The sequence below is a fragment of the Globicephala melas genome, chromosome 8 (assembly GCF_963455315.2).
Source record: "Globicephala melas chromosome 8, mGloMel1.2, whole genome shotgun sequence".
NCBI classification, from domain to species: Eukaryota; Metazoa; Chordata; class Mammalia; order Artiodactyla; family Delphinidae; genus Globicephala; species Globicephala melas.
The window spans coordinates 58739374-58760798 of NC_083321.1; the positions used below are offsets into that span (position 1 = coordinate 58739374).

The 21425-nt window shown below is 34.6% G+C and overlaps 1 long non-coding RNA gene across 1 annotated transcript in view; it reads right to left on the bottom strand.

Moving 5' to 3' along the window:
* Positions 1–214: 214 nt before the first annotated feature.
* The window catches only part of LOC132597765 (uncharacterized), a 96138-nt gene continuing 74927 nt past the window's right edge, over positions 215–21425 (bottom strand). The window contains exons 2-4 of the long non-coding RNA XR_009565048.1: positions 8908–8999; positions 1327–1508; positions 215–546 (exon numbers count right to left, since the gene is read on the bottom strand). This is a non-coding gene — a long non-coding RNA (uncharacterized lncRNA). The remainder of the gene's footprint in view (positions 547–1326; positions 1509–8907; positions 9000–21425) is intronic.

A 21425-nucleotide genomic window follows, 5' to 3' on the forward strand; every position in this document is an offset into this window, starting at 1 on the left:
CTTCCTCTGCAGCTTCCTCTCCCTCTTGTCCTTTCTGTACACAGAACTACCCATTCAAATCACAACTTACATACACTCAACCATGCCATAGTTTGTTTCCATACCTGGAATTCCCCTTGCTTTTTGCTATATTGGCTAACTCCTAATTTTCTTTCAAGTTACAATTCAAATATCCACTATTCCGTGAAACCTGCTCTGACTCATTTTACCAATTTTAGTAATTTCTTCTTTGTGCCTCTCTCCTACCTTGTAAAAACATATACCTATTATCCAACCTATGATGGAGCATTCATCATTGAATAGATTATTCATGCTTCCTAGCTTGTGAGCTCATTAAAGAAATGCCCCATGACTTATTTATACAAGTGAATAAATGCCAACAAACAAATGAAGAAGTGATAATACTTTAGTTAATTATTGAATAAATAAGTAAAAATCATATTCAGCTGGCCTGTCTACTTTCTTGGTCACAGGTTAGCAAGCACCCTTCATACCTTCCAGTTATCCACTATATGTTAATTTTACTGTTGTGATAACCTCATGCATCTGAAATGAAAAAAAAAAAAAAAAACCATTAACAATGGGACGTTGTAACAAATGAGACTTGTCCAGAAAATTCCTGTTTTTATTCTCTCTGGATTTTTAAAGTGGGTTGCATGCTTTCAGCCAAATATGATAAACTCCAAGATCTTTAAGCTTCCATTCACATATATCCCATAACCAGAAGATTTCTTCTTGATCATGCAATCAATATTGCAGACTCATTTAAGGATCCTTTCCCTAAGTGCTAAGATAAGGAAGTTTCTTGTGTTGGGGCCAGGTTGTAGAAGAATTGTTGAATCACATTTTTGTTTTCCTGTCGATCTCTTCCTTTTTCTTAAGTGAAGTATAGGTGAGATTGTGATAGTTTCAGGTGTACAGCAAAGTGATTCAGGTATACAAACATATATATGTATTTTTTGGGTATTCTTTTCCCTTATTGGTTGTTACAAAATATTGAGTATAGTCCCCTGTGCTATATAGTAGGTCCTTGTTGGTTATCTGTCTTTCTTTTTGAGTTATACTATTTTACTTTTTTTTCTTTTTGCACATTTGTCATTATTGACATTATCAAGTATATTATCAGTTCCTCTTGGCTATTGATTCTTGATCCCTCTGCTAATTTTGGCAGTGGCCATTCTAGATATGTCTAAAAGTTTGTAGTCTTTCTTTTATCTATGGTCCTTCTATTGGCAAGAACAACTCTGCTGTGGGCCTAGATTAATGAATATGTCATCCTGAAATATCTAACAGAACTAATTATGCTCATTTTGATTCCATACTCACCAAACAGATTGCTGGTTTTGACCTGGCTTCCGTTCTATGTCTGTCTGCGTGGGCAAGTGCCCATCCATATTGACCTCTTTATATTAGAATTTTTTTATTAGCATTATGAGCTTAGTGACTGGGAATCAGTCCCAGTGAGATGGCTTTGTTCACACTGTGCTGGCAAAAGAAGGGTTCTGAGCCTAGAAGATAATGGAGAGAACACAGTGACTTTTCACCTAGGTATGTTGAAGTGTATATTCATGTTAGAATAAGTTTTTGAAAAATAACACTAATTTTGTGGTTAAACTAGAAAATCAATATGAACTCATGACCTTAATGATCATTATTTTCTAGATCTCTCAATAATGTCTGGCATATGTAGAACAGTATGGTAACTTTTCATAGTATCCTGAAGTTGGTCTTTAAAAATATTTTCCTTTCAAAGGAATTGAGACTTTCTGGAGACGATCTCATGCATTGAAATAGGAAAAAAATCAAGATGAAATAGCTTGCTGCTGCCAGAAATCAAAGATGTTTTTAAAATTTTCTGAGTGGTATCTTAAAAGGCAAAGTTTTTAACTAAATGAGGTTTCCAATATATGTTGTAATAATTTAATTTATGCATCCAAAAGATAATTATAATAATAAAATTGAGTTGAATATGTGAAAAAAACATGAAATTGTACTTATATCAAATATGTAAAATTTTAAATAAAATTTAGTATGAAAATTTTAAAGTAGGGCAAGTACATCAAACCATGGTAAGTAATTAGTTTTAATAATTCAGGAATGCTGATTTCATTTAAATACACGTAATATTTAAAAATTGTAGTATGTATTTTTTATATGTTTTAACAAAAAGGGTGATTTCAGAGAACAGTAAGTCATATAGAATCCAACAACCTGTGACGAAATGATAAGATTATCTGCATAACCTTAATAGAAAATTGTCTATATAAACTCATTCCTTAATCTCCTGAGGCATGAAACTTCTGGATATCCTACTAATTATGCAGTGATAATAGGGCACAGTCAAGTAAACCGTGAACTGAGGTGGATCACTCTGTAACCAATATATCAGTGACTTGGAGGAAAAGCTGGGTCAGCACCACATTCTAACGCATAGTCTTGGAACATACCACTTATTTAACAAAGTTTTGTTTGAGAAGAGTCCCAACCCAATAAACACTGACTCAGGTCTCAATCTACTTAGAAGATGTAACCAAATCCCTTGACAAATGAGGAATGAATAGGTTAATAAAATCTGCAATACCAGCTAGTTTATATTGCTTGACTTTCAGATTGATAAAATTATTGTCCATAAATGAATAAAACCATAACCAGGAATATATCAAGTAAGTTTATATCAAATAAATTTGTATAGAGATAATAATGTGACAAAACCATGGGATTGATGTTTTGAGGTAGGTTCGCTAATTTTTTATTTTTTTAAAAGAAACAGAGCTCAACACAGACTCCAGCCTGTGACTTTTTTTTTTTTTTTTTTTTTTTTTTTTTTGCAGTACACGGGCCTCTCACTGTTGTGGCCTCTCCCGTTGCGGAGCACAGGCTCCAGATGCGCAGGCTCAGTGGCCATGGCTCACGGGCCCAGCCACTCCGCGGCATGTGGGATACTCCCGGACCGGGGCACGAACCCGTGTCCCCTGCATCGGCAGGCGGACTTTCTACCACCGTGCCACCAGGGAAGCCCCTAATAAATTTTAATAACTATAATGTTTTGTGTATATAAGGCATTTGGAGCATTTAAAATAATTTTTTATGCTAGATTTATGACTTTATTGAACTGTTATGAAATGACTAATTTTATATTTACTATCTAAATGTTTAAGGGATTTTGATTTATGCAGTTTATATTTAAATTTATGAATTATATGAGCAATGACAACAATGTTCACTAGATATACTATCTATCTTAAAAAAGGATGTACCAAAGAGTGACCTTCTTAAGCCACAGAGCCCCTTAAGCTTCTAAGATTCTACCCTGAGGTCACTGACCCTGATAAACCAAGCATGAGAGATCTTTATAACACATGGAGCTGCTTTTAGACCATCCAGCCTCTCTGGATGATGAGGTAGCTGGGATGAGGAATTGTAATTTGGTCTGACTATTAAATAATGGAAATTTACCTCTCAAACATAAAGATTTCCCCCATGTAGTCCTTTCAATGAACTTTTTGTTTGGATTTTTATCCAACTCACTCAAAGTGATAATCAATCATTTATTTCCAGGCTTCCCTGGTGGCGCAGTGGTTGAGGATCTGCCTGCTAATGCAGGGGACACGGGTTTGAGCCCTGATCTGGGAGGATCCCACATGCCACGGAGCAGCTAGGCCCATGAGCAACAACTGCTGAGCCTGCACTTTTGGAGCCTGAGCTCCGCAACAAGAGGCCACGATAGTGAGAGGCCCACGCACCGTGATGAAGAGTGGCCCCCACTTGCCATAACTAGAGAAAGCCCTTGCACAGAAACGAAGACCCAACACAGCAAAAATAAATTAATAAACTCCTACCCCCAACATCTTCTAAAAAAATAAATAAAATAAAAATTAAATCATTTATTTCCTAGCCAAAAGGAGACTACTAAATTATGAAACTTTATACTTGTGTCCTCAGTGACTCAGATAAAAGATAAAGCAAAATTTGAAATCCCCTAAACCTGAATTTCTTGTGACACACTACAGGTGCTTCCCAGAGAATGGCAAATCTAGTCTTTTGTACAGCTCATCAAAACAATTTCCTGTGACCCTGTGTCCACTTGAACCAAACTGATTAGTTAAGTCCATAAATCCAGTAAAAATAGGCCATGTAAGTTATCTAGAACAAGCATATTCCCGCTTTGATATCTCCTGTAGTCCATGGACCCCAGGATGTGAAAGATATTGGGGTTTCCAAACCTTCCCTAGTTTGTTTCCGCTCAGTTAACTCAATCTCATTTCAGTCATCTCCATTTCTTCTACTTCCATCTCCGTCACATCATGCTCACTCTGAGTCCCATGGTTTTGCTGTCATTTGTCCTTTCACTTGTCCACCCTTGTTTCTTTCTTTATGTTTCCCCACTTGAAGTTCTTCCTCCTTTGTGAAATTTTCCATGCCTGCCCCAACTCTTGCTCTTGTTTAACTTTCTAAAAAGTAACACAGGAGTTTTCACAAAATAATTCTATCGAGGGTAAGCAGGCTATTTTCAAATCCTTAAAGACCAATGACTAGGAAGCACTGCCTCCTCAGAAATATGTGTCATAAGCTTTTAAGTCCCAATAATCCTAAACTTTTCCCATTGTTTCACAAGCCTTAGAGCTGGTAGTTGCCTCATTCAGTGATTACCTCTATGTTATCTCTATGAAAAGGCATTTAGAAAAAGAGAAAAGTGGAAGCTGATTCAAAAAGGTAATGGATATAGGCTGAGATTTATGACCTGTACAAAGTAAGAGGTATTCATGTGTGGACTCCCCTGAACATAAATAAAGGTTTCAGAGACTTAATACACAGGGGGCCAATGAGCAGCCTTCCAGCCTGGCAGCCCTCCAATGGGCACACAGTAGCTGTTACTATTTTCTTTTCAAAGATGAGAAAACTGGGGCTTGGAGAGACCTCAGTTTTCCCTAGTCAGTGTTTCATTTTTGCCTTTTCAGTTTTCCATACTTGTTTATCCAATTGTCTATGTTAAATTCTCTCTGCTAAAATAACCTGTATGGTTTCTATAACCTGCCTGGACCCTAACTAATATACACAGTATTTGGAATATTGGATGAAACCAATATACATGTTGTCCCTATCTTGTAACTTCAAGGGCTTCATGTTTGTGGAATCAACTTTCAACTTAATTCTGGAGACTTTAACCATACAAAGTCCTGAGGAAGAATAAAAGCTTACCAGGAATTGTTTTCATCAGGAATTTACGTGCATCTAAGGAAGATGTTTTTAAAGTTTCAAAATTCAAGCTTAACTCTTCAGTACAAGACTGAAATAACACATGTCAAATGCATGCTCAGTAGTATAAATGACCAGGACATAGCCATGATCATCTTGTCCATGAGCCAAGCAGCAGTCTTACGTGTAGCCATCCAAAGTTCTTGCAGGACCAAGTGACTCAATTGTGGGAGCAAATAATTCAAATCCCACAATTTTTTTATGCTTAAACAAGGGCATGTTCTCACACCTCGGTGTGTTCCCATTTGGGCACATTTCCACCATCACTAATATGTATTTTTATATATATGTGCAGGCTAGACAATTTATGTACATTAACTCATTTAATATTGGTGAAAACTCTTGCAAGCTAAATACTGTCAGAAGTTTATAGAAAAGAAAACTGCCTATCAGATTGATTGAGCCAGGTGACCCCAAAATTCACAATTAGTAAGTACCAGAACCAGAAGTCCAACTGAGGTCTGTCTTATTGCTAGTATTTTACACTATATCATTCTGATGAACCACAGGCTTGGGAGTAGGAATAAAGAAGGAATGGTTCATTCGGATCTAGAGAAGAGACTAGCAGTCTAGTTGATTATACCCTGAGGAATAAAAGAGTATAAAGCCATAAGCAGTAAAGGTTATAATTACAAAAGATCATGAAATTGCCATTCCCACTGGGCAAAATGGTATAATATAATACACACGGTCTTTGTCTTCAGAAAAACTTGAATTCAGATTCCATCTTTCCACTGTATATGTCTTACTTTAGACAAGTCACCTAACTCTTAGTCCTCTGTTTTTCCAAAACCATCTCATAGAATTACTGTAAAGAGTAAAAGGAGGTACAAATACAGTAGACGCTCAATAAATATCAAATCTCTTCTGACTTTATAAACTCTTTCATATTTACTATTTCCTTCATTTATCACCCCTTGTACCTCTGTCATAACTAATAACAGAATATCTTTAAAATTAAATGAACCTATCTAAACTAAGACTAAAGAGACAGGCTTCGAGCATTCTTTGGAACACTTTCTGAACAATTATGGATAAAGAAACACTCAAAAGGATAGAAAGTTAAAAGCAGATTCAAAATTATAATAAATATAGGCTACGTACTTAGTCCTATCCAAAGGAAGAAGTATTCTTAGGCTTCCTTGAGCCTAAAGACTGTTTTCAGAGTCTTGATACAAAAGAATCAATGAGCAGTGATGTAGCAATTCTTCCATTGGGTAAAAGGTGACTCTTACTTTTTTTTTTCCCCATAGGTGAGAAAACAGGCTCAGGCAGGCCAGAATTTCCCATAGCTAATAAAGGTTAGAAAGCTAATCTGAACCCAGTTTTTCTAATTCCAAGCCAATACTGTTTCCCATATGGTGCAACATTATAAATCAATCTAATTCCCTATATTTCTATTCCTGCTTGTGGAGTTGTAAGTTTTCCCATTTTAATAAAAGAAAAATAGCCATCTTTTATTAGGGAAATTAAGAAGCAGTAAGGAGACATGTACACTACCTCTATATCTCTTCCACATAATCTCTTCTAGAGGTTTGCCAGTTAGAAAAAAAAGAAAAAAGAAATCAAATGGTCAGAGCATCATTGCTTGCCTAGAGTACAAGTGATCTCCAAATGCAAACGCCATCTAATAGGCATTTTAGATGCTCTTTGTCAAGCAGTCTTATTTTCCGGAACATAATTGCTTTATTCAATCAAAGTGTCTCCAACTGCTGTGGACTAGAGACCTCATGATTTAGTTCTATCAAAATAATCCTGCCCCAAGTGGAGAAACTTGCCTGATTTAAATGAATATCAACAAAAATGATGATTTTACACTTTTCAGAGAAACAACAGTCCCTAAAGTTCTTGTGTATTTCCAGGGACCTTAACGGAGGCTAACAGATTTATGGTTTCATTATTGCCTGAAGCAATGTCTCCCAATAGGTAATTTTTATGCTGTGGGACAGCAGAACATATAAGAATAAATGTTCTTGAATAAAGGAACTGGCTGTCAGGGTTTTCAAATACAGCCGTTACTAAAACAATAGATTTTTCACAAAGAAATGAGCTTCTTTTCTCCTTAGCGTCTCACCTGTGTTTCACCATTAATCCCATCAGAAACACTTGTCTCTTTAAATAGTGGAAAATATCATTTAAAGAATTGGGAAACAATAATAAAAACCTGTAATACTATATCCAATTAGTATTTTAATAACATTATATAATATTTTGTATTCATAATATAGTATAAATTCTAATAATGTGTATTAATAATCTATCCTACTTCAATTAATGATTCTAATCCATATTATGCCTATCCTATTCCCATTCTCAAACAAGACACAATGGACTGAATAGAAGTTATAAGAAATGTGTTTTCTCTTATCAGTGAATATATTAAAACAGAGATTGAATGGCCATGAGTAAGCATGGCTTTGGAATTGAAATAAATGGAAGATTTTAGAATGGATTCGTGTATTAGATAGGAGATGGCACTATATATCATAGAATGTTAGGGACCCGTGAAAACTAAGGAATAAAAAAATTTAGGGACCCATGAAATTTAAGGACATAAAATGAAGGAAACAAACCTTTGTCAAATATTGGTTTCATGCTAGGCATTTTGCAAGTTAAAGTTTTCCCAAATGTATAAATAAAAAATCTGAGAGTTTGAATAGGAATAGAACAGAACTGGGAATGAGACTACCTAATTTTAAAGAATTTTTTAAAGTGCACTTTCCTAATCCTGCATAAGAAATATCAAAAAACAACCAAATTAAAAAGAAAATTACACTATGCCTACATTCAATTTTAATAAATGAAAGGGAATAAAAGTTTTAGTTTACAACAACGAAAACTTATCCAAAAATTAACTTCAGGTTACACTACACGGTTATCAATATCTCAGGGTAGTATTCTAACTCTTCTTCCTTCTAGGCCCTCTCTGTCACATCACCCTGTTGCAATGACCTCATAGCACTTATCACTACATGAAATTATCTTTTTCTTTATTTTGCTACACATTCAGTGTTGTTTCTTCACCTCTACTTTGTTGCTTCAAGTGTTAAAGATAACTGGCCCAATATGGAGTTACTTATGCTAAAACCCATGTCACCAAACCAAGACTTGACTTAATTAGTTTCAGCTATCCCGCAAATGGAATCTTAAACTAGTCAGCCAGGAATCTCTTGATTAGCATTAGTTAGGTAATCTGCCTGATAAATCTGCCCCATTCCCTATAAGGAAAGTTACTGTACAATAACCAATCTGCTTTTCACCCTAGTACTCTTCCTTGTTCCTGCTCCCTTCTGCCTGTAAAATGTCTTGCCTTGTACAGCTCTTTTGGGCTCCTTTCTATCAGCTAGATTGTATGCTGCCTAATTCATGAATCACTGAATAAAGCCAATATGATCTTTAAAATTTACTCAGTTGAAATTTGTTTTTTAACAGAAGCAAAGCAAACTTTTCTGTTTGTTCACTACTATATCCCCAACACCTAAATTAGCACCTGGCACAGAACAGGGCCCCAGTGAATATTTGCTGAATCAAAGGTAGTTTTACCACAATAGCGTTAATACAGGCTTCCCACATAAAAATGTGATAATCTATGAAAGAGGCAGGACTGCACAGTGGAAGGAAGGCATGTTTGAAGTCACACAGTTCACTCACCAACACCAGTCCATTGCCTGATTTAATCTTCACAACTTCAGTGTGAGGTGGACAGAGTTGTCATTCTGAATGTATGGACGATGATAAGACACCTAGAGAATCAGAGTGAATTTTACAAAAATAGGTAAAAAGCAGAAATGAAACTAAGACACCTATCCTAAGTTTGAGGGTCAGGACATTTTCTTTTACTGTTTTCCTGTATTAAACCAAACAAAATTGCATAGGAAGGGGATTAAAAATATAACAAGCAAACACAAAAATTAGAAAGGAAATCATGAGAGTGGTCAGGCTATAGTGGAGAGGAGGTTTCAAGAAACATTAAAAAGTGAGGATAAGTGGAAAAGCAGTGGTGGCTACTGGAGAACTACATATGTTATGTATATAGGGATAAAATAATTACATTTGATATTATACAAATATATAAATAGCCATGTTTACATATGGCTAATAAGAGTTTTCGAGTTGGAAATCTTGGCCTCTGTCTTACCTTGAACCTTTATAGGGCAAATTTAATCTGCTAAAAAATGGGAACTGAGACAATCAACTTTTTTTCTGCTTTATTAAACTTGGTATGGTGTGGTATATTGTGTGTGTGTTGTACATGTGTGTGTGCACGTGCATATGTTGAAAAGCACTGACTGATTTTGTACCTTCTGCTCAAGCTTCAAATTCCCAAATATAGGACATACTTCTGAAAGTCCTCCCTACAGTACTTAGCAAAAAAAGAGCTTATGATCAAATAAAATATGAAGGAAAGAAATGGAGAAGAAAAATAACGAATACAAGAAGGAAATTGGGCAAAATGAAAAAAATGGGAAAATATAGAGAATTATTTGCAATCAAGAAGGAAATACTGTCTTTCTTTAGTGTATATATATATATATATATATATATATATATATATATAAAATGTGGACATAAAGTGTGCTATGGTTAAACATAATGTGATAAACATGAGCTAAACCACCATAAAGGATGTGGCAGACTCCTAATGGGAAACTGGCATGTAAAATTAGAAATGAAATAAAGTGTTGAAGTTTCCATAACAAAAGACTGTACAAACACAGTAGGGGCACAAAAGCAAGAGTGATTTATTTTGTCTATTTTGTCAATATGTAAATTGCCAGTTAGAACTATCATTATATCAGCTTTGAGGAGGACAATTATACTTTTAAAAAAATGTTATAGTGGTCCAATGCACATAACAAAAAATTCACTGATTCTAAGTATATAATTCAGTGAGTTTTGACAAACGTATAGAGTGTATAGTGTTATAACCACCAATACAATCATGATAGAGAATATTTCTATTGCCCCATAACATACCCTCATGCTCTCCCATTTTTTATTGCGATATAATTGATATATATTAGTTTCAGGTGTACGACATAATAATTCAATAGGACAATTATACTTTGATATTGGATGTTTAAAATATACGTTTGAATGTGGTCCAGATCAGAGTTTATCAGCTCTCTGACAGTACAGAATGTGGTGTTCTCCATCAAACAGAGCAATTCAAGCAACAGAGCTTGCAAACCTGTGTTATTAGTAACTTTCTGGAAGCAAAATTCAAATTACAATGCTGATAGAATCTATGAGGAAGCCAATTGCTAAAAATTAATTCCAAAACACACACACACACACACACACACACACACACACACACACACACATTCAAAATTGCATCACTGTAATCTAATTATTTTAATAGAAGCTAAACCAATTACACATACTTACAACCTTGAGGTTAACAATATTGATGAAAAAGCTCTGCAGTTATGTAAATGTACTAATATAATGTTTTAATTATATCCACATCTATTTAAATCAGCTAATTCCATTTTATACACAAAGCAGTTAGTTATCTTTGTATTTGAGCCCCCCAAGTCACATGGCCTCGTTTATTGAAAAATTTTTAAATAAGAGCATCTATTGACAAAATAAGGTTGTGAATGAAAACCACTCCAATGTATTCAAATTTATTTAAATTCAACTTATTCAATTCAATGGGGGAAAAAAGTCCAGCTGGTTATTTGATATAATAGAGAAAAACAAAAACAAACCTTTAGATTGACAGAATTTTTTTGAGATAAAAATAGCTATATTCTGGTGAAAATTTGTAAAGATTCTGACTTTTACATCTAATGCCTACCTTAGTATAGAGGAAGAGCATTGATTATATTAGGTATCTAGGTTCAAAGTCAACAATTATACTAGACTTTTCTGAAAATACGAATATTTATCTAATTCCAGCATTTGACAACTTATTGAAAAATAGTAGTTACTAGATGGTAGGCATGGGTCTAGGTAGAAGACATGTCCATTAATTTTCCAGATTCATAGGATTATAAACAGATCCCGCTCTGTATATTGTAAAGCACTTCAAACAATGTATTATTGCAATATTTTGCTACTGCCATGTGTCAGTCTCTGGAGTGACACATACCATCTCCAAATTTTTCCCCCTTCAATGTGCTGAGCCTTGATTTCCTCACCTAAATGATCAGGCATTCCAGAGACTTTTCCACAAATCTCCCAAGGACTTAGCACCTGTTAGATTCACCAAGGAGATTGTGTTAGGAGAGTACCGGGGATTCCAGGATGTACCCTCAGCCTTCCAATTTCATGATCTTTCCTTGTCAGGGTCTCAAAAATCCTTCCACCCGCTCACCCCAAATTAGGAATGACTCCAAACATTTGAAAACAGGATTGACCCAAGGACAGGAGCCAGTTGCCAAAAACAATATATCCAAATCTCATTCCTGTGCAATAGCATATTACAGTACTGGGTGTGTTATTGTTTGAAATAGAATGCCATCTTCTCCCTGTCCCTTTGATTTCTATCAACAAGTCCTATAATAAGATTAGAGGACATATAAACAAGGTCCTACTTTATAGCACAGGGAACTATTGATATATTCAATATCTTATAATAACCTATAATGGAAAAGAGTCTGAACAAGAATATATATATATATATAACTGAATCACTTTGCTGTATACCTGAAACTAACACAACATTGTAAAATCAACTATACTTCAATGTAAAAAAAAGATTAGAGGACAGATTCCATATGAGATAATTGTAGGTTTATTGAAAAATTGTTCCAACCTCGACTATCTAAATTGTGAGAACAACAAATGTTTAGTGAGAAATGAGGAAGATTTCTATAAATATAAGTGAAATATTTTTAAAAAACATATTTTAGCCTCAGTGAAAAAATCCCCAAATTTTCAGAAAGTGTGAAATTTTCACTTCAAATTACATGAAGCTATCATAAAATATCCCAGAATATGCTGAAATCTTTGCCTCAATTCCTAAGCACATTCTGTTTCCTACATGTAGCATAACCCTGTAATCTACCTCCCAAACCAAGATATTTTTTAAGAGGTGTGATACAATTTCATATTCGATTTATAACCTATTTTCATAACTAACTTTTTCTAAAAAATAAATAATAAATTCATATAAATTAAAGCAAATATATATTTTAAACACCTATATACTGCTTATCTAAATAATAGTAATAGCAGAGGAATAATTATTTTGGTATATATTCATATACTTTAATCATTTTCATAATCATATCTATTTCTAATACTCTGCAGTAGATATGCTTCTGGGGTAAAATAGAACACTTTTTAATAAGACAGTCTTATTAATTGATCATCTGTCATAAGCTTTCCTACAATCTTCTTTAACACTGCATTTTATAGTTATAATCTTTCCACTTATTTATATTAAGATTTTTGTTTAAACATTAATATAACATGTTTATTTATCATTTATATAGTTATATAATATGAATATAACAATTTTCATTGAAAAATATTTTCTGTGGGTGCTGAGTTACACAGTCAACTGAAAGAAAATTCTGCTAAACAGATGTTCTAGTTTTAAAATTTTGCTAATTGGAAGGTATTAATATATTTGCTCAAATATATTAACAGCTATTGTCTTTTTGCCTTCACTTAAAAACTCTTTGTACTATCATATTTACAAGAAAAACATCATCATATAAGTATTTGTTTATAATTGTTTTTAATGTTTTGTCAAATTTAAAGCATTAATATTGTAGGCTTTTTTATCTTTCTTACATTCTGGCCAAAGTATAAGCATACACAATTAAAATATAATATCCAATTAAAAAAAAAACTTCCTCTCAAGTTCATATATTCCCAACTTAATATAAAATTATCATTGTTGATTTATAATTGTTCAACAACTAGTTCAAATTTTCAGTCCCTCTCTTGTTTTTGTACAGATCAACTTCATGTTTTCCCCTTTTCAAATTTTGTCTTCAATAAATGCAATTCCACAAAAGGTTAAAAAGTGGAAAACTTAGAATCTCTACTCACTGAATATTTTGATTAAAGATCCCCAACCGATTTTGTTCAAAATACAAGCAAAATTAAGACCTCTAATTTATTTTATTTATTTATTTATTAAACATCTTTATTGGAGTATAATTCCTTTACAATATTTTGTTAGTTTCTGCTGTACAACAAAGTGAATCAGCCGTATACATACATATATCCCCAATTCCTCTCTCTCTTGTGTCTCCCTCCCACCCTCCCTATCCCACCCCTCTAGGCAGTCACAAAGCACCGAGCTGATCTCCCTGTGCTATACAGCTGCTTCCCACTAGCTATCTATTTTACATTTGGTAGTGTACATATGTCAGTGCTACTCTCTCACTTCGTCCCAGCTTACCCGTCCCCCTCCCCACATCCTTAAGTCTGTGTGTCTTTATTCCTGTCCTGCCCCTAGGTTCATCAGAACCATATAATTTTTTTTTTTAGATTCTATATATATGTGTTAGCATACGGTATTTGTTTTTCACTTTCTGACTTACTTCACTCTGTATGACAGACTCTAGGTCCATCCGCCTCACTACAAGTAACTCAATTTTGTTTCCTTTTATGGTTGAGTAATATTCCATTGCATATATGTGCTACATCTCCTTTATCCATTCATCTGTTGATGGACACTTAGGTTGCTTCCATGTCCTGGCTATTGTAAATAGTGCTGCAATGAATATTGTGGTACATGACTCTTTTTGAATTATGGTTTTCTCAGGGTATATGCCCACTAGTGGGATTGCTGGGTTGTATGGTAGTTCTATTTTTAGTTTTTTAAGGAACCTCCATACTGTTCTCCATAGTGGCTATATCAATTTACATTCCCACCAACAGTGCAAGAGGGTTCCCTTTTCTCCTCACCCTCTTTAGCACTTATTTTTTGTAGAATTTTGATGATGGCCATTCTGACTGGTGTGAGGTGATACCTCATTGTAGTTTTGATTTGCATTTCTCTAATGATTAGTGATGTTGAGCATCCTTTCACGTGTTTGTTGCCAATCTGTATGTCTTATTTGGAGAAATGTGTATTTAGGTCTTCTGCCCATTTTTGGATTGGGTTGTTTGTTTTTTTGATATTGAGCTGCATGAACTACTTGTATATTTTTGAGATTAATCCTTTGTCAGTTGCTTCGTTTGCAAATATTTTCTCCCATTCTGAGGGTTGTTTTTTTGTCTTGTTTATGGTTTCCTGTGCTGTGCAAAAGCTTTGAAGTTTCATTAGGTCCCATTTGTTTGTTTTTGTTTTTATTTCCATTTCTCTAGGAGGTGGGTCAAAAAGGATCTTCCTGTGATTTATGTCATAGAGTGGTGTTCTGCCTATGTTTTCCTCTAAGAGTTTCATAGTGTCTGGCCTTACATTTAGAACACCTCTAATTTAAAAAATACTTTGTATTTGTTGATAAATATCAGGAAAGAGAAATTATGTACATCACAATCAACGTTGAAGCTTTTTTTAGTCAATATAAGTTTGTCATTAAAATTTTGAAGTTACTGTTTATATGTAAACATATTTTAAGTTTTGACATCCCCAGTTTATGCTTTTGTAAATATGGCAGCTTGATTGGATAAATTAATAAATTATTTGTGCACCAACACCAGTGATAAGTACATATCTCTTCCTTAAGTTTTTAAATTTAATAGTTTAGTGACCTATGGAATCTAGTGCCCAGGTTTTCAAACTTAGTAGTTTAGTGATGTTCAAAGGAATTTTTATACGAAATATCAATGCAGAAACAATTTTATCTTCATGTTTAACTTTTTAACCGAATTTACAGAAGAATTCAAAATAGTATCAGTTACTTCCCTTTTAACAGAATGAATTTCCAAAACTTTGTGTTAATTCTATAACTGGATAAAAACCATGATTGGAAACAAATTCATTGATTTTCTATTTGAAGCTTTGGACACAAGTGATATAAAACTGACATCACATTTAATTATGTATGAGGTTCTTCTGCACGTAGAACCAATGGATTACTAGCTCTTACTACACTTTATATAAATCTACAAGAATACTGAAAAGTGAGCAAAATTTAGAAAAACAATTGTCTGAGGTCATCGATAGTTATGCTTCATATTGTGATGTATAAAGGCACCTTCTGCCATTGTGTGTATTAAACTGATGTTATCAAGCTTAATCTTCTAAAATAAAAACAAACTGCTAAAGTAAATGCTGATGCTTCTTCAGCAGTGCTATTGTCTTCTGGCTTTTATGTGGCCATTGGTATTATTACAACCCCCATGACAGTTATTTAGGGCCTCAAAATATTTTGTCCTAATTATATTTCATTATCAGCTTTTTTGAGAAATTATAAATTCTTACACAAATTATTTTGCCTTCTTAAGCTCATTACTGCTGAAAAGATTTATTTAAAATTGTGATGTTATCAAGTAATAAAATGGTTATAAATGTATGTCATTCAGTGAACAACAAAATCACTGTGATAGGAACATCTAGACAAATCTCTACTTTCTCTATGGCAGCAATGACTCAGCCTCAATTTCCTGTGCATACTTAACATTTATTACCCAGTATTTCCTCATATTTCTCACTTAAGCTACTAACTGACAGCCTGGCAGCCTTGACACTTTCACAATCCATGGTCCAGGCCACTATGTGCCCATCAAAGGCAGTACCATCAAATATCACTAACTGAGACCAGAAGGAGCTAGCAGTCTACTGAACAAATTTGAATAAGCATGGGCTACTTCTTTCATAGCACTTAACCTATTGTGTTATAGCTGATTTGTTTAACTTTTGTACCCCACTACGTGGTGAATACCATGATGAAAGTGTTCTTGTTCGTCTTTCTTATACACCTATTGGTCTGTATATATCAGGGGCTCAATTAACATTTAGTGACGATGAAAGAGTTCTAGCTTCCTGTCTTCCAGCTGAATAATGTTTGGAACATCATTTCTATTTTTGCATCTCATTTTCAAAACATTACTTCTGTGGGGGATGGTTTGGAATGGGAGGAGAAAAAAAAAAACACTGGAGTCTATTTTAATAGAGTCGGACAGCAGGTTCCTAAGTGTGTACCACAGAATGGTGACTTTTCCTGTGTGAAGCCAAGAGCTTTCTAGAATGATGAAAAGCTAATGGTAGAGACAGTGTTCAAAGACACCTGTCCCTGACATTGCTTTATTCCCCTGGAGGAGGATGTGATCTTGCTGATACCTGGATTTCTTATGAACTAGGACAGTCTGAGGTTTGTACACATTCCTATACACTGAAGTTTGTAAATTAATGGGTTAAGTTCTTCAAGAACAGTAACACTGATTTAGAGAATTAAAAATTGCGGCCCAGCAAGGAGTAAGCTTTCTGACCTGAGAAGGCCCTGCCTTGCTTGGGTGGTGTCACACCCAAGCCTCCCATGGGAGGCTACAGCTCTCCCACCCCAGGCCTGCCCTTTCCTTCTCCCCTCTACCTTCTTAAGGACCAAGAGAAGTTATGCTGAGGTACGCAAACTGGCTGATGTTATGTGTGCACATCAAGTTTCTGATAAATGTCTGTATTATTGGTAAAATTCAGGAAGTTAAGAGTGCAGAATGTTCATACCTAATATATATATTTTTAAGTTTCCATAGTCAAATACAGTTTGGAAACCCAGGCTTTGGCAAGGGTAAAGGTGCATGTGTATGTTTAACTGCAGGAAAATGCAAAACCTTTATTATGCTAATATGTTCTGTGAATCTCCAATAAGGAAACAGAATTTGCAGGATTTGCCAAATTTATCTGATCACAGAAAATTCCGTAGGCCTAGTATAATGTGAAATGCACTCTGGGAAAAACTGAACTAATCAAGAGATACTCAGAGCCTGAACCATAGTGTTTGCAGCATTTAAGTTAAAATTTAGAGCTAAATTTTCTCCCCTTATTGTGAGACTTCATTTTGTCAAAGACAGATTCAGATCTTTTAAAATTCATTTAAAAACTTCATTTGTAGTTTCTTTTTGGACAGTTACCGACAGAAACATACATATACATATGCATACATATATATAAATGATACATATATATAAATAAATAAGAAATTTGGAAAAATAATAGAGTTAACTGGTGAAAAATTATTTCATATTCACCTGTTTAAATATAATTCCTGTTACACATCTTTGAACCTCATTTTAGTGCTTTAATTTTTTTTACATATTGGAGAATTTAAATATTTGATTTTAGTGGTTATATAATATCCCGATCCTGCAATTAACATGTTTGAGCAAGATGCTTTTAGATGTGTCAGATTATTTCCTTGGGAGATGTTACAGCAATGGAATTGTTGGGACAAAAAATTTGAAAATATTATGGCTTTTGTTATATATAATTTATATAGAGAGGGATGGGGAGAGGTTAGAAGGGTGCAAGTACTTCTCAGTACTTGTTAAGGAAATCAACTTGCAGCATTCATAGCTGCAAAGCCTGTCATGGATGAAGAATGGCTTATTATGTAAAATAATAATTAATGTGTTATTATCATTAATTAGCAACACTTACTGTATTCTTAACATGTACTGGAAACTATTCTAAGTACTTTACATTTATTATCTCTTAATCTTCAAGAAACTCTGAGGTACTTACTCTCATTATTCTCATTTTAAAGATTAGGATTTGAGGCACAGAGCTATTAAGTAATTTACCCAAAGTCACTCAGCTAGCCAGGAGCAGAGCTCACATACAAATTCAGGCAGTCAAACTTCAGAGCTCCCTTTCTTAATCATTGCTCTTTAGCAATTAACAAAAAATATATACATATACACAGCCCAACCAAATGCGAGTACCTACATTACAGCTCTGAATTTAACCATCCACATTGCATTACCAGAGTATGAAAGAGCCTCAGAACTGTTGGGAATGGTTATATGCCTTTTTCTGTTTCTTCTTCAGTTGTATTTATTCTGATCATTCATTTTCCAATCTACATTAATTACTTCAGCATTAAATCCTTGGCTAGATAGACATTTTCTTTCCTGGGATCTCTGTTAATATTGGCAAATTAAAAGCCAACGTTATTTCTATAAATATGAGATCTCAGGGTAGATATCTTAGGTCAAATATGAGTTACAGGGGAAATATACTTTCAATGGACATATTAATCGGAAAACACACAGAGTCACATACACAGATGTACATACCTTCCTGTGTACGGCTCTCATGATCCAATCAAAGTGGCAACACTCACAGGCAAACAGAAGCTTTCATGGTTGTTCGAATGGAAAATCTCTCAAAAGTTCCAATTCTGTGTCTCTTTTATCCAGCATTCTAGCAGCCTGCCTAGCTGACAGTTATATTTCCTAGACCTACATAATCCATTTTCCCAATCGGTGTTTGGCTAGAACCTGTGTATATTTCATCTTAGTGAGAAGAAGCCACTTTGAAATTGTAATTTGGACTTCCTTAAATATCCTGTCTTGTTCCCATCAGATTCATTTTCTAGTAAACATATATAAATTCAGATTTGCCTATAATGTCCTTGTAAAACATTTATTCTTTTCTTTAGTTTTCTTTCCATCTTGAAATATTAGAATGGGTTCAGCATTCCATTAAGTACCAAATATATACTGCTAATTTTTTTCCTGGCAATATTTAGGAATATAGTTATTCTTAATTTACTTTAAGAACTGGTCAGTGTAGGATAGGATCTGGCACATTGTAGTATTCTTATTTATAAATATATAAATTATTTATAAATATATAAATTATAAATATATAATTATATTTATATATATTATAATTGTAAAACAAATTATAAATATTACTTTTGTACCCATAATGCCTTCATAACTTCATAATTCAAGGAGAGCTCTCACTTCCTGAAATAGATCCTGTAAATTCCTGTCTCAGCTATGCAAAACTTCCCTTTTTTTTACTTTGAGTTTTTAATTTTGCCTAAATCTTCAGAATTAAAGAACTTAAAACATAAGCTTTATTGTCACTTATTTTATAATTCCTTGTAGCATTTAGTATAATAACACAGTGTCTGGCACATAGTAGTGCTTCAATAATTTTGCCCTGGAATACAGTATCAGTGAAGGAAGGAATTACATATTATTCCATAAGAAATTACATATGGGCCTGAAAAACCACATCAACTGTTGCCTTTTTTGTGTGTCATACTTGATACTTTCCCAAATTCATTCCTCCCCAGTTTTTTTGGTCACTCACTGGAGTCACAATTCAAAGATTAATATAACACTTTCACTTTTGTTCACTTACTTATTCAAAGGGCTAGCAGTGCAAAGCTCATTTAGAGTGAGATAACTTGTCTTGACGTTTAGAACATTCTAGTTTTGGTCCCAGTTTACCAACTACTTTAGAGAATTTGTTTAACCTCTTAGAGTCTGGTTTCCTCATCTATTCAATCTATTCAATTGGAAGAATAGTGTAATCTATTTTTGAGATACCTAATGAAATAAGTTAAAGGAAAGTTTTAAAATTTGTAAGGTGCTAGGAAAATGTATAATTATTATGGCAAAAAGCTGAAACAAAAGCTCAACATTTTGCCTGGATCTTTCCTAAATCACCCTGCTTTCCAGCTGTGTTTTTTTATTTGTTTGTTTTTGCTTTTAGAACTAATAATCCAAATTTCTAACAGCCATATATGACAGTAGTAGTGGCTAGCACAGTAGTGGCTAGCATACCATTTAATGGGCATTGGTTTAGGTACTTTACTGACATTTAATTCTTACAATTATGTGAGGTAAATACTATTACTATCTACATAAAAGAGAGGGGGAAACTGAAGCTTAGAAAGGCTCAGCAACTCCAAAGACAAATAAATATTACGCGTGGGAATCCATATTCAAAGCTAGGAATGACTGACCCTGAAGTTCATTTGATTAACCACTTTGCTACCACGCCCCCTTCCTTCCCCTCTAAATGCACATCTTTCTTTACTCCTTTCTCTGCATCTGCCAATATGAAAGTGCCAGGTGTGAAAGCTTCTGAGACCTCTTCATCTGAGAAATTGAGAAGTCAGAGAGAAATGAAAATTAGGCCACAAATTCAATGTAAAACAGAGGTCAGACTTGAGAGGCCTTATCTACTGAATAGCAGCAGCAGTTTAAATAGCTTGAAAGTCCCTTCTCACACAGAATAATCTCTGCAAATTCAATTCAGTTACATCAATATGATTATGAACTATGTAATGGCTTATGGAAATTTAAATTTAGGAGCAAACAGATTGATTTGTGCTTTGCTGACCAGAGCCTATTCAGTAGAGATGGGCACAAATTTTATTTTTATGTAAATCACCTCAAATGCAGTTCTTTCTTCTAAATTCTATGAAACTGGCATTTGCCCATGTGCATTATTTCGCGGGCAGCAGGAACCTTGTCTGGCATCGAAAAGCTCAATGTAAATCCAAATGTGGATGTGAGGAAAAGTATCAGGGATAGAAGCAGTTTTCATTGTCAATATCAGAAATTGACAAATGCATTGAGGTTTGATGTCCATTTAGTGTGATTTAGTAGAAAAGTCTGGAATTAGAAAGAGCTGGGTTCTCATTTGATAAGGATGATTTTTGCCCTCCATGAAGCTGGCCTCTCTTACTTCCTGTGTCTATATCTTTTTCATTCTTTCAGCAGACATTTACTGAGAACTTCCTACATGTCAGTCACCTGGATAAGACTCTGGAGATGAACTATATAGAATTCCTTCCTAGCATAGTTCCCAGTCTAAAGACAGGATAATATAAACCTAAGTAAGGGTCATAAGCTCTGCAATACTGGAGTAAGATGGTGTGGAGGTGCAGGGAGAGGAACCATTAGAAAGAGAGTTATCGGGGCTTCCCTGGTGGCGCGGTGGTTGAGAGTGGTTGGCGCAGCCTGCCGACGCAGGGGACACGGGTTAGTGCCGCGGTCCGGAAAGATCCCACATGCCGCGGAGCGGCTGGGCCCGTGAGCCATGGCCGCTGAGCCTGCGCGTCCGGAGCCTGGGCTCCCCAACAGGAGAGGCCACAACAGTGCGAGGCCCTCGTACCGCAAAAAAAAAAAGTTATCAATTTTATTTCAATAGGATAGGCTTCCAAGGAAAGATAATGCTTGAGAAATACATCTTTATAGATGGTAAATAAAGATAATTATATGAATTTAGCAGGGCCATTATTAGGAATAAATACAACAATATATGGGAGGACTGGTCCTAATGGTCTACA